Genomic DNA, 16299 nt, shown 5'->3' with positions numbered 1-16299 from the left:
TGTGACATATTCCCCTGTTCTAAAAAATCTATTTTCTGGTGTTGAAATTATTATATACCAGCACTATATATTTCTGAATTTGCAATACAAGTGCTTGGGGTGTCAGATATCCCCCTCTTTGAAAAAAAGCAATTTTCTGGTGTTGAAATTATTATATACCTGCACCCTATATTTTCTGAAATTGTACTACAAGTGTTTTGGGTCTCATTAAAATGGATTCACAGCAGTCCACATATGAGCAGGATCAGCAAGCAGCTGCTGTCACCAGTCCTGATGGTAGTCTTCCCTGTTTGTCATCTGATAAAGCCTATGTAAAAGTACATAGTCTTTTTAAGTCAGGGAAAAAAACACACAAACAAAAACCTTTTACCGTGTTGAAGAGAAAATGAGTTCTAACTGATGAAAAGTTAACTGCCGAGAAAAAAAAAATTGCCAACATGGATCGGTGTGTGTCTGATAAAAGCACACATCCTGGAGGGGTCAGCGCTCATTGGCATTTATTAGCTGTAGAATTACCTCACTTATCCAAGAAACAGGTGGAGCTCTAAATTATGTTATTTTAGCCCCCAAAAATTAAATTTTTAACAATTTGCAAACCAAAACACGCAAGGGCAGTTTTGGCAAAGCCCAAAACCAAAACATGAAGGTAATCCAGATCCAAAACCAAAACACGGGGGTCAGTAAGCATCTCTAATAGATATGCACACTTAGGACTGTTTTCTACGCGTTTCCAGTGGAAAGATGGCTATATCTTTTTTTATTTACGTGGTATGATCATGTTTTAAGCACAGATATGTACACTGTGGAGTGTTTTCTATGCGTTTCCAGTGGGTAGATGGCCATATCTTTTATAGTTACATGGGATGATCACGTTTTAAGCATAGATATGAACACCTGAGACTGTTTTCTATGAGTTTAAAGTGGAAAGATGGCTATATCTTTTTTATTTATATGGGATGATCACATTTTAAGCACAGATATGTACATTGTGGAGTGTTTTCTATGCGTTTCCAGTAGGGATGTGCACCGGCCACTTTTCATGTTTTAGGTTTTGGGTTCTGATTACCTTAAGGTTTTGGGTTCTAATGGGTTTTGCCAAAACACCCCCCTCAAGGTTTTGGGTTCTGATTTTTTTTTAAAAAGCATAAAAACTACTAAAATCCTGTTTTTTTGTTTGCTTTCACTCCTACGCTATTATTAACCTCAATAACATTCATTTTCACTCATTTCCAGTCTATTCTGAACACCTCACACCTCACAATATTGTTTTTAGGCCAAAAGGTTGCACCGAGATAGCTGGATGACTAAGCTAAGCGACACAAGTGGGCGGCACAAACACGTGGCCCATCTAGGAGTGGCACTGCAGTGGCAGACAGGATGGCAGTTTGAAAAACTAGGCCCCAAAGAGCACATAATGCCCAAAAAAGAGGTGCAAGATGGAATTGTCCTTGGGCCCTCCCACCCACCCTTATGTTGGTGAAATATTACATGCGCACTTTAACAAACCAATCATTTCAGCGAAAGGGCCTACAAAACTGTGGCTGCAATGATTGGTTCATTTGGACCCCCACAAAATGTCTATGTCATGACTAGTGGCAGCAGCTTCAGCATTAGGAGGAAGTGGTTCTTGATCTTTCCCTACTTTATCCTCCAAATTTTTGTACTCCATTATATGCAGCACAAGAGAGCGTACCCCTAAACCACACACACCCGGCAAAGGCTTTAAAAATTATATGCGGCACAGGACAGTACCACTGGACTGGAGTTATATAGCAGTACCACTGGACTGCAGGATCAGTAAACTTAGTTATATAGCAGTACCACTGGACTTATACTGCAGGATCAGTGAACTTAGTTATATAGCAGTACCACTGGACTTATACTGCAGGATCAGTGAACTTAGTTATATAGCAGTACCACTGGACTTATACTGCAGGATCAGTGAACTTAGTTATATAGCAGTACCACTGGACTTATACTGCAGGATCAGTGAACTTAGTTATATAGCAGTACCACTGGACTTATACTGCAGGATCAGTGAACTTAGTTATATAGCAGTACCACTGGACATATACTGCAGGATCAGTGAACTTAGTTATATAGCAGTACCACTGGACTTATACTGCAGGATCAGTGAACTTAGTTATATAGCAGTACCACTGGCATGGCCGGATTAAGGGGGGGGCACAGGGGGCACGTTCCCCGGGCCCCCCTCTCTCTGAGGGCCCCCCGCCGCCGGCTGGTCGGATCACCTGTCAATTGGTGATCCGATTCTTTTGCGGCTGTGGGGCCCCCTGGCGCAGGCGCACACCCCCCCCCCCCTCCCCCCTCACAAAATGTGACAGCTTGCTTAATGTACAGCAGCACCGCGGCTGCTGTACATTCTAGGAGGCTGTAACGGAGCTGCTGCGCATGTGCAGCCGCAGCAGCTCCTAATCCCGGGACAGCTTCCTAGACCAGAGAGCCAGCGGTGCCCCAGGGGCTGATCAAAGCGGCAATGAAGAGTGTCCAGCTAAACCTGCCAGCCAGAGGCCTGACCAAAAGTGACTGAACACGGGGGGAGGGTCTGTGTTGACAGGAGAGGGACTGGGTGTCTGTGGGTGACAGGAGTGGGACTGGGTGTCTGTGGGTGACAGGAGAGGGACTGGCTGTTTGTAGGTGACAGGAGTGGTTATGGGTGTCTGTGGGTGACAGGAGAGGGACTGGGTGTCTGTGAGTGACAGGAGAGGGACTGGGTATCTGTGGGTGACAGGAGAGGGACTGGGTATCTGTGGGTGACAGGAGAGGGACTGGGTGTCTGTGGGTGACAGGAGAGGGACTGGGTGTCTGTGGGTGACAGGAGAGGGACTGGCTGTTTGTAGGTGACAGGAGTGGTTATGGGTGTCTGTGAGTGACAGGAGAGGGACTGGGTATCTGTGGGTGACAGGAGAGGGACTGGGTATCTGTGGGTGACAGGAGAGGGACTGGGTGTCTGTGGGTGACAGGAGTGGGACTGGGTGTCTGTGGGTGACAGGAGAGGGACTGGCTGTTTGTAGGTGACAGGAGTGGTTATGGGTGTCTGTGGGTGACAGGAGAGGGACTGGGTGTCTGTGAGTGACAGGAGAGGGACTGGGTATCTGTGGGTGACAGGAGAGGGACTGGGTATCTGTGGGTGACAGGAGAGGGACTGGGTGTCTGTGGGTGACAGGAGAGGGACTGGGTGTCTGTGGGTGACAGGAGTGGGACTGGGTGTCTGTGGGTGACAGGAGTGGGTCTGGGTGTCTGTGGGTGACAGGAGTGGGTCTGGCTGTTTGTAGGTGACAGGAGTGGGTCTGGCAGTTTGTAGGTGACAGCAGTGGGACTGGCTGTTTGAAGGTGACAGGAGTGGGCCTGAGTGTGACTGGGTGTCAGGAGTGGGTCTGGGTCATAATCATCTAATCATATATATATATATATATATATATATATATATATATATATATAGTCAAAACTGATGTCATTTTATCAGTGTTTCTTTTTTTTTAATGTGCAGTATCAATGCTAGTTTATTAAACAGTATTAGATTGGGACGGGGAGCTGGGTGGCATATGCCCGCTGGGCCGGACAGAAAAAAAAGACTATTTTGGGCCGGTCCCAGCACTGGCCCAAGTCTCTATTACTTGGTGGCTGGCCCCTCCTCCGAGACCAGCCACCTTTTATCATTGGCCGCGGATCCTTACGATCCGTTCCCCCCTTCCCCTATGTGTCTCCTGCTATTGGTGTCACATGGGACGTGCACCACAGGACAGGTGGGGGTAGTATGTTAATATAATGTGTGTGTGAGGGGGTAGCATGTTAATAAAATGTGTGAGAGAGGCGGGGTTCTTAATATAATGTGGGAGGTAGGTTATTAATTTAATGGTGGATTGCAGGTGGATGCTAATTATTTAATGGGTGCTATTTTATTGTGGGGTGATGGTGGGACAATTTAATTTAATAGTGGGGTCTATCAATTTAAGATGAGGTGATTGGACCTTAAAATTTAATGCTAGGGTGGTTTGGAAGTTCATAAAGGAATGTGGGGCTGTTTTGGAGAAAATTAGGTCTTTTTATTAAATGTGAATATGAATTATTTAATGCCGTGGATGTGGGAAATGATTATATTTTTTAAACGCCATATAATTTATTGCTGGGACTGTTTGGAGGGAGGAAAATATGTTTATATATTAAAAGGGAATACCATTGTTTTAATGCTAGGGCTGGTTGGAATTTTCTAAAATTTCATGTATTTTTTTTTCCATATAGGGCCTCCAACATTCCAGAATCCAGACAAGCAGCAACTGAGCTAAAGACACCGCAGCCACAGGTGGGGTCAGTGATAAGAACAGGTAAGAGAGCAGGACAGTCTGCCAACTGTCCTGAATCTGGTCGGGCAGTCCTGAATTTGGGTGACTGTCTCGTGTAGTCAGGATTGGGTCTGACTATAAGGACAGTTGGGAGGTATGTCCTCCTTCACACTGTACTGCTTGTGAAGGCAGAGTTGTGTGCACCTAATAGTAGTGCACACTGTATTGTCTGTGCATTTGTATAAAATGATAACCATGTTACATCATAGGGGCCCCCCTGTCTAAAGTGCCCCGGGCCCCCCAGAGCCTTAATCCAGCTCTGACCACTGGACTTATACTGCAGGATCAGTGAACTTAGTTATATAGCAGTACCACTGGACTTATACTGCAGGATCAGTGAACTTAGTTATATAGCAGTACCACTAGACTCATACTGCAGGATCAGTGAACTTAGTTATATAGCAGTACCACTGGACTTATACTGCAGGATCAGTGAACTTAGTTATATAGCAGTACCACTGGACTTATACTGCAGGATCAGTGAACTTAGTTATATAGCAGTACCACTGGACATATACTGCAGGATCAGTGAACTTAGTTATATAGCAGTACCACTGGACTTATACTGCAGGATCAGTGAACTTAGTTATATAGCAGTACCACTGGACTTATACTGCAGGATCAGTGAACTTAGTTATATAGCAGTACCACTGGACTTATACTGCAGGATCAGTGAACTTAGTTATATAGCAGTACCACTGGACTTATACTGCAGGATCAGTGAACTTAGTTATATAGCAGTACCACTGGACTTATACTGCAGGATCAGTGAACTTAGTTATATAGCAGTACCACTGGACTTATACTGCAGGATCAGTGAACTTAGTTATATAGCAGTAACACTGGACTTATACTGCAGGATCAGTGAACTTATATAGCAGTACCACTGGACTGGAAACAGGACAGCACCACTGGAATTATGGCAGCACCACCACTGGACTGAGCAGGACAGAGCACAGGACAGCACCACTGGACTGAGCAGGACAGAGCACAGGACACCACCACTGAACTGAGCAGGACAGAGCACAGGACAGCACCACTGGAATGAGCAGGACAGAGGACACCACTAACACACCATCCCTCTTCCCTGATCAATGCCCGAGTGAAGATGGTGGCGGCTAGCGGGGACTAATATGAATCCGGATCTCGTGAGATTCGACGGCGGGATTATGATGTTTTGCCTCGTTTTGAGTTTTGCGATCAGCGGGAATACCCAAACAGTGCTCGGATTAGGCTCAGATCGGCACTGATCGGGGGTGTTCTGATTTCTAAAATCCGAGCCCGCTCATCCCTAGTTTCCAGTGGGTAGATGGCCATATCTTTTATAGTTACATGGGATGATCACGTTTTAAGCATAGATATGAACACCTGAGACTGTTTTCTATGAGTTTCCGGTGGAAAGATGGCTATATCTTTTTTATTTATATAGGATGATCACATTTTAAGCACATATGTACACTGTGGAGTGTTTTCTATGCGTTTCCAGTGGGAAGATACCTATGTTTTGTTTGTTTTTTAACTCATGGAATTACAGCATGAAAAGCATAGATTTGTTTACAGTTGTTGAAAAACACAAGCAATCATTAATAAAATTACTGTATAATATTGTAATATATAACATTCATTTTCAATGAGGGCATGTGATTTTTTTTGTTTATAATTGTTACAGTTTTTCTGTATAATACTTTTTGAGCTGTCTCCTATATGCAAATTTTATCTACCAAGCCATGAATGGGACTTTCTCTGTCCCTCTTCATTATTATCTTTATTTACCTTTTGATCATGTCAAGTGTTTTAGGGCTCTGACCTGTTTTTTGTCTCCATGTCCCTATATTCATATGCAACCATATACTCACATCTTCCTATAGTTTTTTGAGGTAAAAAAGAAGTATCATCTTAGTATATTTCATTAGAAGCATAATACCCTGTGTGATCTTGGGGTAATTCCTTTTTAGGGGACCTGTGAGATCTTGGAATTTTGTAAAATGACCAACAACCCATTTTTACAATGTATGCAAGAACAGCTCACACATGAATACATTTCTGATATAATTGAAATAATATTTAAAAATGATATTTCTGGAGAACATGTAATGTATCACACACTTGTGGCTCCAAAAGGAGAAGTCTATATTTTTGTGGCTCTGGACAGTGTACACAAGATTGACTATTCAAGGGATCAGTACAGATGGATTTCCAGAGGAAACAACAAGTATCGAAGGTGATTTTGCGAAATGCAACATGTAAGTAAACTTGGTGAATCTTTTGTAATTATGTTATAAATATAATACATACAAATTGTATTGGTTCTAATTCATTAAGGAAAGTAAAGCAAAAAAAGGAGTAAATTTGCACCTTGGCAAAACCATGTTGCATTGGAGGGGGAGGTTAAAATGTGAGGACAGATTTATAATTGGTGTAGGATGCCCTAGATCATCTTTAAACTTTACTGTAAAAATGAAGCTATCAGGTATTTGTGTACTACATGAAAAATCAGCCATTATTTTACTTATGTGCAAAATAAAAAACTAATTTGCACCCCTTGCATTGTAACCTGGTTTGTACAGGAAAAAATTTACTAATTTTTTTTTTACTTTATTTTCATTAATGAATTAGGCCCTATATGTTAAACTATTGCATATGAATATAAAGTATTGATCTAATTGTGTCTCACACTTTTTTTGTGAAAATAAGTGTAAAATACACCTAATACATTTTGGGTACACTTGTATTTCTCATTTACTTTTTTTTAACTTATTGATTTTATAAAAATTAGCATTGGGGATTCAGAAAATAATGAAGGGGTAAGGGATAGGGTAATAATAATATTAGAATTATATTTTTGTGTTGATACTTATTAGGGCAGTATGGTTTTAAATTAAACCTTATTGTTTACATTTGCTTCACAGGTATTATGCATTGAAGGATCCTGATGGTAAATGTAAACTGTGTTTCGAGTTTCAAGGGCAGGTTTGGAATTACACTACAGGACCAAAGAAATACATCATCAACATCATCATCAACATTTATTTATATAGCGCCAGCAAATTCCGTAGTGCTTTACAATTGGGATCAAACATTAATAAGACAATACTGGGTAATACATACAGACAGAGAGGTAAGAGAACCCTGCTCGAAAGCTTACAATCTATAGGACAATGGGAGTTAGAAACACAAGGGCATGTGCTACATCATATTGCACAATGGACCAGCCAGACTGCAAAGGTAAAAGTACTGAGTGGGCTGTGTGTGTTGCAATGTTGGTCAGAAGGTTGTTGTTGTCTTGCGTTAGCAGTGTAGAGGATGGCAATACGGTAATCTAGGGAAATTAAGATGATGGTTGAGGAATATCATAACTTTGTCTGAAGAGGTGGGTTTTCAGTGAACACTTGAAGGTTTGAAGACTAGAGGAAAGTCTTACTGTGCAGAGTGGCTCAGCAGAGGAATAACGGTTTGTAAGGAAAATCAGTCTAGCTGCTGCATGCAAAATAGATTGTAGGGGTTCAAGTCTGACTTTGGGAAGACCAGTAAGGAGGGAATTGCAATAGTCGATGCGGGAGATGATGAGAGCATGAATTAATGTTTTTGCGGTGTCTTGTGTCAGATATGTGCGTATTCTGGAAATGTTCTTTAGGTGTATGTAACATGATTTAGATATAGAGTTGATGTGGGGAATAAACGACAGTTGTGAATCAAGGATTACACCTGGGCAACGAGCTTGCGGGGTGGGATTTATGGTCATGTTATTGACAGAAATAGAAATGTCAGGCAGGAAGCTTCTGTTCTTGGGTGGGAATATTATTAATTCAGTTTTTGAAAGATTGAGTTTGAGTTGGCGAGAAGACATCCAAGATCAAATGGCAGAAAGACAGTCAGTAACGCGAGACAACACAGATGGTGAAAGATCAGGAGAGGATAGATAAATTTGTGTATCATCCGCATAGAGATGATACTGAAATCCAAAGGAGCTTATTAGTTTTCCAAGAGAAGTGGGGTAGATAGAGAATAGCAGAGGACCTAGGACTGAGCCTTGTGGAACTCCAACTGATAAAGGAAGCGGAGCAGAGGTGGATCCAGAGAAATTAACACTAAAAGAGCGATTAGATAGGTAGGATGAGAACCAGGATAGGACAGTGCCTTCAAGACCTATGTTGTGTCGCTGGAGCCACTTGATCCAAGGCAGTTGCTAGGGTTTGATGAAAATGGGGTACTGCCCGATCAGGGGAGGAGAATGTAGAAATTGGGGAGAGACGGTGTTGGAGAGAGGTGGAAAACTGTTGAAAATCAATAGCGTTGATATTCCTGCGGGTACGAGGAGGCTTGGAAGAGTTTGACACTAGGGAGGGTAAAGAACTGGGGGTGAGCGCGTAGCTAATAAGGTGATGATCCGAGAGGGGGAAAGGAGTGTTATGGAAATTAGAAACTGAGCATAGTCTAGGGAAAACAAGATCAAGACAGTAGCCATCCTGATGAGTAGCAGATTCAATCCACTGGGAGAGGTCAAGTGAGGAGGTTAGAGAGAGTAGTTTAGAAGCAGCATTGGAACGTGGATTAGAAATAGGGATGTTGAAATCACCCATGATGATCGTGGGGATATCAGTAGATAAGAAGTGAGGGAGCCATGCAGAGAAGTGTTCAAGAAATTGTTGGTGTGGACCAGGGGGGCGATAGATGACAGCAACACGCATAGAGAATGGGTTAAAAATCCTAACAGCATGTACTTCAAAAGATGTGAATGTGAGTGAAGGGATACTTGGTAGAACTGTGAATGTGCACTGTGGGGAGAGAAGTAGTCCAACCCCCCCTCCTTGTCTGCCTCCTGGTCTGGGGGTGTGGGTGAAATGGAGATCACCATGTGAAAGGGCTGCAGGTGAGGCAGTGTCTGAATGCGTGAGCCATGTTTCTGTTATTGCTAGAAGGTTGAGGTTGTATGAGAGGAAGAGATCATGTACGGAGGTAAGTTTGTTACAAACAGAGCGTGCATTCCAAAGGGCACATCTAAAGGACTTTGGAAGAGAGGGGAGACAGGTGATGTGTTTGAGGTTTGCCAGATTTCTGTAGTGTTCAGATATATGTGTGTGGGAGAAGTGAGGGGGACCTGGATTAGGTGATATATCACCAGCTAATAGAAGCAGGGAGGAAGAAAGGTAGGAAAGATGATTAGTTTCTGGCGGCAGGGTGAGGCAGTTAAAGTTATTGAATTTAAATAGCAAAAGAGTTCATGAGTGTTCACTAGAGGTGAGTGAAGTAATGAAGGGGCAATGTGGACAGAGGTGTGTGTTGCAGGATGGGTGAGGGATGATATAGTCCTAAAGATAATGCCATGAAAAGAGAGAAAGAAAAATATTTTGGCAAGCATACGGACTAGTAGTGAAATAGCAAAAATGAGGAATTAAAGGAATTGCCTAATTGCAATGTCCAGTGTAATCAGATAAGTAGTGTAGAGCTAGGCTGCAGCAAATGTAGTGTATTCCTGGATGTCTGGATAGTATAAAGTAATGATGTGGGGAGCCATGTGGGGGAGTGGGTGGAAGTGTTGAATGGAGAGTAATAAAGAGCAGGTAATTGAGTAGCTGAGATTTTGCAGACTCATGAGAGAGGAGATTGGTTGAAAGACAGTATAATTTCTTCCTACTTGTAGAGGGAGACAAAGCTTAAATAGAATTGAAGTACAGTGGTGAGATAGGGGACAGAAATAACTGTAGCATGGGTAGGGAGTGGTTGAGCAAGTAGTACAGCATTCTGATTAAACAGAGTGGATTTTGCATTGAAAACAAACTGACAAATATAACAAACTTTCATGAGATGAGAGGAAAATGAGATCATAGTCCAAAACAGTCCTCATGTTGCATGTAGCTTGTAGCCAGGGTGAGTTGAAAACATCAGAGGTAGAATATGGAATTTCAGGTGAATACTGACTGTTGTCCTTGTGTAGCTGAGTTAATAGGCAGAATGTTGTTTTCCTGTTTCCTCCGGTATAACTCCGAATTATGCTGTTCAAATTTTTTTGTTTCACACTTGTATCTATACACACTTAGAGCTATACACACTAACTAAGCAGCCATCACTGGCTTTGCAGCCATTCTACTATGAATATATCTGCTTAACAGACACATGTGATCAGAGTACTTCTATCAAGCCCTCAATAACCCCCCCCCCCCCCAACAAACCTTAGCAGTAAAATGTTTTAACAAACAAACAGTGAAAGGACAACTTGCAATAAGGCTGTAGTAATTACCATTAGAAATAAAACTGCATTTTCTTAATTCGGATCAGACTGTTTGCAATAAGGCAATAAGGCTGTAGTAGTAATTACCATTAGAAATAAAACTGCATTTTCTTAATTCAGATCAGACTGTTTGCAATAAGGCAATAAGGCTGTAGTAGTAATTACCATTAGAAATAAAACTGCATTTTCTTAATTCGGATCAGACTGTTTGCAATAAGGCAATAAGGCTGTAGTAGTAATTACCATTAGAAATAAAACTGCATTTTCTTAATTCGGATCAGACTGTTTGCAATAAGGCAATAAGGCTGTAGTAGTAATTACCATTAGAAATAAAACTGCATTTTCTTAATTCGGATCAGACTGTTTGCAATAAGGCAATAAGGCTGTAGTAGTAATTACCATTAGAAATAAAACTGCATTTTCTTAATTCGGATCAGACTGTTTGCAATAAGGCAATAAGGCTGTAGTAGTAATTACCATTAGAAATAAAACTGCATTTTCTTAATTCGGATCAGACTGTTTGCAATAAGGCAATAAGGCTGTAGTAGTAATTACCATTAGAAATAAAACTGCATTTTCTTAATTCGGATCAGACTGTTTGCAATAAGGCAATAAGGCTGTAGTAGTAATTACCATTAGAAATAAAACTGCATTTTCTTAATTCGGATCAGACTGTTTGCAATAAGGCAATAAGGCTGTAGTAGTAATTACCTGTTGATGAAAGAGAGGAAGCAGAGATTAGACACTTCTCATAGCCTGATGTCCGGTATAACTCCGAATAATGCTGTTAAAATTTTTTTGTTTCACACTTGTATCTATACACACTTAGAGCTATACACACTAACTAAGCAGCCATCACTGGCTTTGCAGCCATTCTACTATGAATATATCTGCATCATAATAATTCATTATATTGGAGATCATTCAATTTATCGCCTGACTCCACATGGTAATGCCAAATCTGCCTGACCTTTTATACCATAAACACCTTCATTATTTGTGGAAGGCAGGTTAGAGTGCCATAATCATAATGCACCCCAAAAAATATATTCAGAGATGCACAGCAAAGCTTCTGCAGAAGGAGATAATGCAAGAATTGCAGTAAGCGGCGCCAGAGATTTGAAATAGGTTCAAAATATAAAGTACTCTGAAGACCTTAACAAGAGAAATAAAGATGATTTGTTTGCAACAATACAGCTTGCAGACCAAATAGAATTTATTAGAATTATAAATGTGTTTACAGATCTTGTTGTTTTTGCATGGAAAAAATAAATTTTAGACCTAGCAAAGTATCTTCTAAGCATGGCAGAAAACAATCAAGCAGACACTTTCATATGTCACAGCCTTCAACCTTGGTGATTTCTATGTTTCTAGCTTTGTTATAAGAAACCCCATTTTTTAAAATAATCCAATTTTCCCAGTGTCATTTATGATTCATGAAAGGAAGTTTCAAAAACACGAGTGTGGGAGGAAACCGGAGCACCCGGAGGAAACCTACGCAAGCATGGGGAGAACATACAAACTCCACACATATAAGGTCATGGTTGGGAATTGAACTCATGACCCCAGCGTTGTGAGGCAGAAGTGCTAACCACTTAGCCACCATGCTGCCTTATTGTAGTGAAATACTGGAACCATATAACCATAGGTTTTACAATTACTCATGGTAAATAGGTAACAATTGCTAATGCTGTAAAACAAAGATTAATAAGTGATCGGGTGGTCTCATGCGACAGCCCCCATTCAAGACAGGTTAGGTGGGTAAATAATGCAGGAAGATTAGATAGATGACAACGTGGGCCATCAGGGAGGCACATGTGCTGAGGGTCTGCGACACAAGAGCATCCCGCAAAGATGCTAAGAAACAGTACTACTAACGAACATAATGCAGTACAGTACAGGAGTAAAAGAAAAAGAGCCGATGGGAGCTATGCCCCCCGGACAACCTTAGATAAAACTAACATAACCAAATGATAATATAGTACGTAACATACAAAACATACAGGGATTTTAACATGTGAGACATTACAGAATAAAGTAGTGTTCCTATGTGAACCCCTCAAAATGAGGGGAGACCTCACTGGGGTGAGGACCAAATGACATACATAGGCTCTCTCCATAGTGCAGCACCTGGATTGGAGCTCAGAGAAAAAAATAAATAAAAAATGAATAGCGAGGAGGAGAGAGAAAAGAAGAACACCAATTACAGAGAAAACAAAACCTGATAATGGTACTCAAGTCCCGGAAGCTTCATCAGGTGGTGGCGATGATGTCGACTCGGTGGACCATTCAATACTGGGAGCTTCACGTGACAAAGGTCTTGCTGTTCTCTGAGGGAAGGCGGATGACTCAGAAGGGGTTGTGTCACGACTGATAGTGGGTACCTGCTGTTGTTGGCGCAACTCAGAGGAAGGCGCGGAGTCTAACGTGCCCCTGGTATTCACCAGGAACCCCCGCAAGGAAGTATGGACTCCGCTGCAGGGACACGCAGGTCGCGGTCCTTCCTAGAGTCCACAGCAAGATACAAGGAGGTGTCAGACAGGCCGGGTCAGCAACGTTCAGGTAGAAGAGGTACAAAGGGAAATCCCGAAGAATGGTGAGGCAAGCCGGGTCGGTAACTTTCAGGGAGAACAGTACAAAGGCAGAATCCAAATAGGGGTGGTCAAACGGTCCGGGTCAAAAGGTCACAAGCAGCACGAGGATAGTCAGGAACGAATACAGCAACTGGTATACACAAACGCTGGAGGCAGGAAGACCTGATACTCTGGCACTGGTGAGAGGGCAGGAAGAGGTTTAAATACTGTGGTAACCCAATCAGAATCAGCGCTGCAGCGCTGTCATACCTGCCGCCGGGAATCCTTCATAGCGTCCTGTTGCCTAGCAACGGGGCGCGTCATCACACCCAGAGGTCGGACGGCAGGGGGATCCGGAAGTGATGCGTCTGGTTGCTATGCAACCAGACGCGCTGTCAGCAGACAGGCGGCCGTGCGGAACGGCGCCTGACAGTATACCCTCCTCTTCTTCCTCCTGTTTGAAGGAACCTTTTAAGAATTCTAGGAGCGTGAAGGTCCTGCTTGTCCACCCATGATCTCTCCTCTGGGCCAAATCCTTTCCAATGGACAAGAAATTGCTGTTTGCCACGAAGAATGCGAGAGGCCAAGATCCGATTGACTTCGAATTCTGTTCCAGAAGAGGTTTGTATTGGTGGGGGACGACAGGGAGGTCGATAGAATTTATTGAGTACCACTGGTCGTAGTAATGAGACATGAAAAGTATTATGACATCTCAGAGAAGGAGGAAGTTTCAATTTAAAGCATACAGGATTAATTACTTGCATGATGGTGTACGGGCCAATAAATCGAGGAGCCATCTTCATAGAAGGAACTTTTAGTCTTAGGTCCCGGGTGGATAGCCATACTTGGTCTCCCACTTTTAAGAGAGGAGTGGCCCTCCGATGACGATCTGCAAAGATTTTGTGATGCTGAGTAGCCTTGAGTAAAGCCACCTTAGTCTTAGCCCAAATGAGAGAAAACTCCCGATAAAGAGTATCTACGGCTGGAACCGGTGAAGAGGACACTGGAAAAGGATCCGGAAACACAGGATGACTTCCATATACAATAAAGAATGGGGAGAATCCGGTAGACTCATGAATGTGTTGGTTATGGGAGAACTCCGCCCAAGGAAGGAATTGAGACCATTTATTCTGATTGTCAGAGGTAAAACAGCGAAGAAATGTCTCGAGATCCTGATTGATTCGCTCCGTCTGTCCATTGGTTTGAGGATGATATCCCGAAGAGAATTTCAATTCTATGTTCAATCTCTTACAAAAGGTTCTCCAAAAATGGGATGTGAATTGGACTCCACGGTCCAAAATGATCTCCTTCGGGCAACCATGTAATCTGAATATCTCCTTGATAAAGATATCTGCCAGACGACTGGCCGTGGGCCGTCCAGTTAGAGGAATAAAATGTGCCATCTTCGAAAATCGATCAATAACCACCCAGATAGTGGTAAACCCTGCACTGTGGGGTAGGTCTGTGATAAAATCCATGGCCACACTTTCCCAAGGAGCATCGGGGATAGGGAGTGGACGAAGAAGGCCTGCCGGGACTCTTCTACAAGTCTTGTGTTGAGCACAAGTAGTGCAGGAAGCAATAAATTTACAAATATCGGCACGTACAGTAGGCCACCAGAAGCGTCGGCAAAGCAGCGATGTTGTCTTCTTTATTCCAGCATGGCCGGCAATGCGGGATGAATGAGCCCACTGCAGGGTCTTGAGCCGGAGATGAGGTTCCACGAATGACCGGCCTGGAGGAGGAGAGGACGTTTTGGTCCTAGTGAGGGCTACAATATTAGAAGGATCAATAATATGCTGAGGAACCAACGGTCTTAAACGATCGGAATCGTCAAATGAGCGAGATAATGCATCGGCACGTCCGTTCTTGGCTCCAGGGCAGAATGTGAGCTTCATGTTAAATCGAGCAAAGAAGGATGCCCAGCGGGCTTGCCGAGGATTAAGGCAACGAGCCTCTTGAATGAACACTAGGTTCCGATGGTCGGTAAACACAGTAACAGGAAATATAGCCCCCTCCAACAGATGTCGCCATTCCTCCAGAGCCGCCTTGATGGCCAGTAACTCCTTGTCCCCTATTCCATAATTACATTCACTTGGAAGAAATCGTCTGGAGAAAAACCCACACGGGTTGTGTGAGCCAGCAGGAGACTCTTGAAAAAGCACCGCCCCAATGCCTACAGAGGATGCATCTACCTCTAAGAAGAAAGGTCGTTCTTGATCTGGCTGGGACAGAACTGGAGCTGAAGAAAATGCTTTCTTTAACGTTATGAAGGCAGACATGGCTTCCGAGGACCAAACCCTGGGGTTGGCAGTCTTCCTGGTTAAAGCTGTAATGGGGGCTATAATGGTGGAGAATCCCTGAATAAATTGGCGATAATAGTTTGCAAAGCCAATGAACCTTTGAATCGCTTTAAGGCCTTGTGGCTGAGGCCAGTCCAGAATAGCTGACACCTTGGTGGGATCCATACAAAGACCTTGACCCGACACAATGAAACCAAGAAAAGGTACCTGGCTAATCTCAAACACACATTTCTCCAGCTTGCAGTAGAGGTGATGTTTCCGGAGTCTACGTAAGACCTCCTTTACTTGTTCCCGATGAGTTTTCAGATCTTTAGAAAATATTAATATATCGTCTAAATACACTACCACAGAAGTGTATAACAGGTCATGAAAGATATCGTTAACAAAGGTTTGGAAGATGGCTGGGGCGTTGCAGAGGCCGAAGGGCATCACCAGGTACTCGAAATGTCCATCTCTGGTGTTAAAGGCCGTTTTCCATTCGTCCCCCTTCTTGATGCGAATCAAATTATAGGCCCCACGGAGATCTAATTTGGAAAAAATTTGAGATCCACTGAGTTTGTCAAAGAGGTCGGAGATGAGAGGTAGTGGATATCGATTTTTGACAGTGATGCGGTTGAGAGGACGATAATCAATACAAGGCCGAAGAGACCCATCCTTCTTCTTAACGAAAAAAAACCCTGCACCCGCTGGGGAAGTGGATTTGCGGATAAATCCCCGTTTCAGGTTTTCTGAAATATATTGAGACATGGCTGACGTCTTTGGACGAGATAAAGGGTAGGTCCGCCCTTTGGGGATGGGTTGGTCTGGAGATAAAACAATAGCGCAATCCC

The sequence above is a fragment of the Mixophyes fleayi genome, chromosome 1 (genome assembly GCF_038048845.1).
Source record: "Mixophyes fleayi isolate aMixFle1 chromosome 1, aMixFle1.hap1, whole genome shotgun sequence".
Classification (NCBI taxonomy): domain Eukaryota; kingdom Metazoa; phylum Chordata; class Amphibia; order Anura; family Limnodynastidae; genus Mixophyes; species Mixophyes fleayi.
This window is presented reverse-complemented; position numbering follows the sequence as displayed.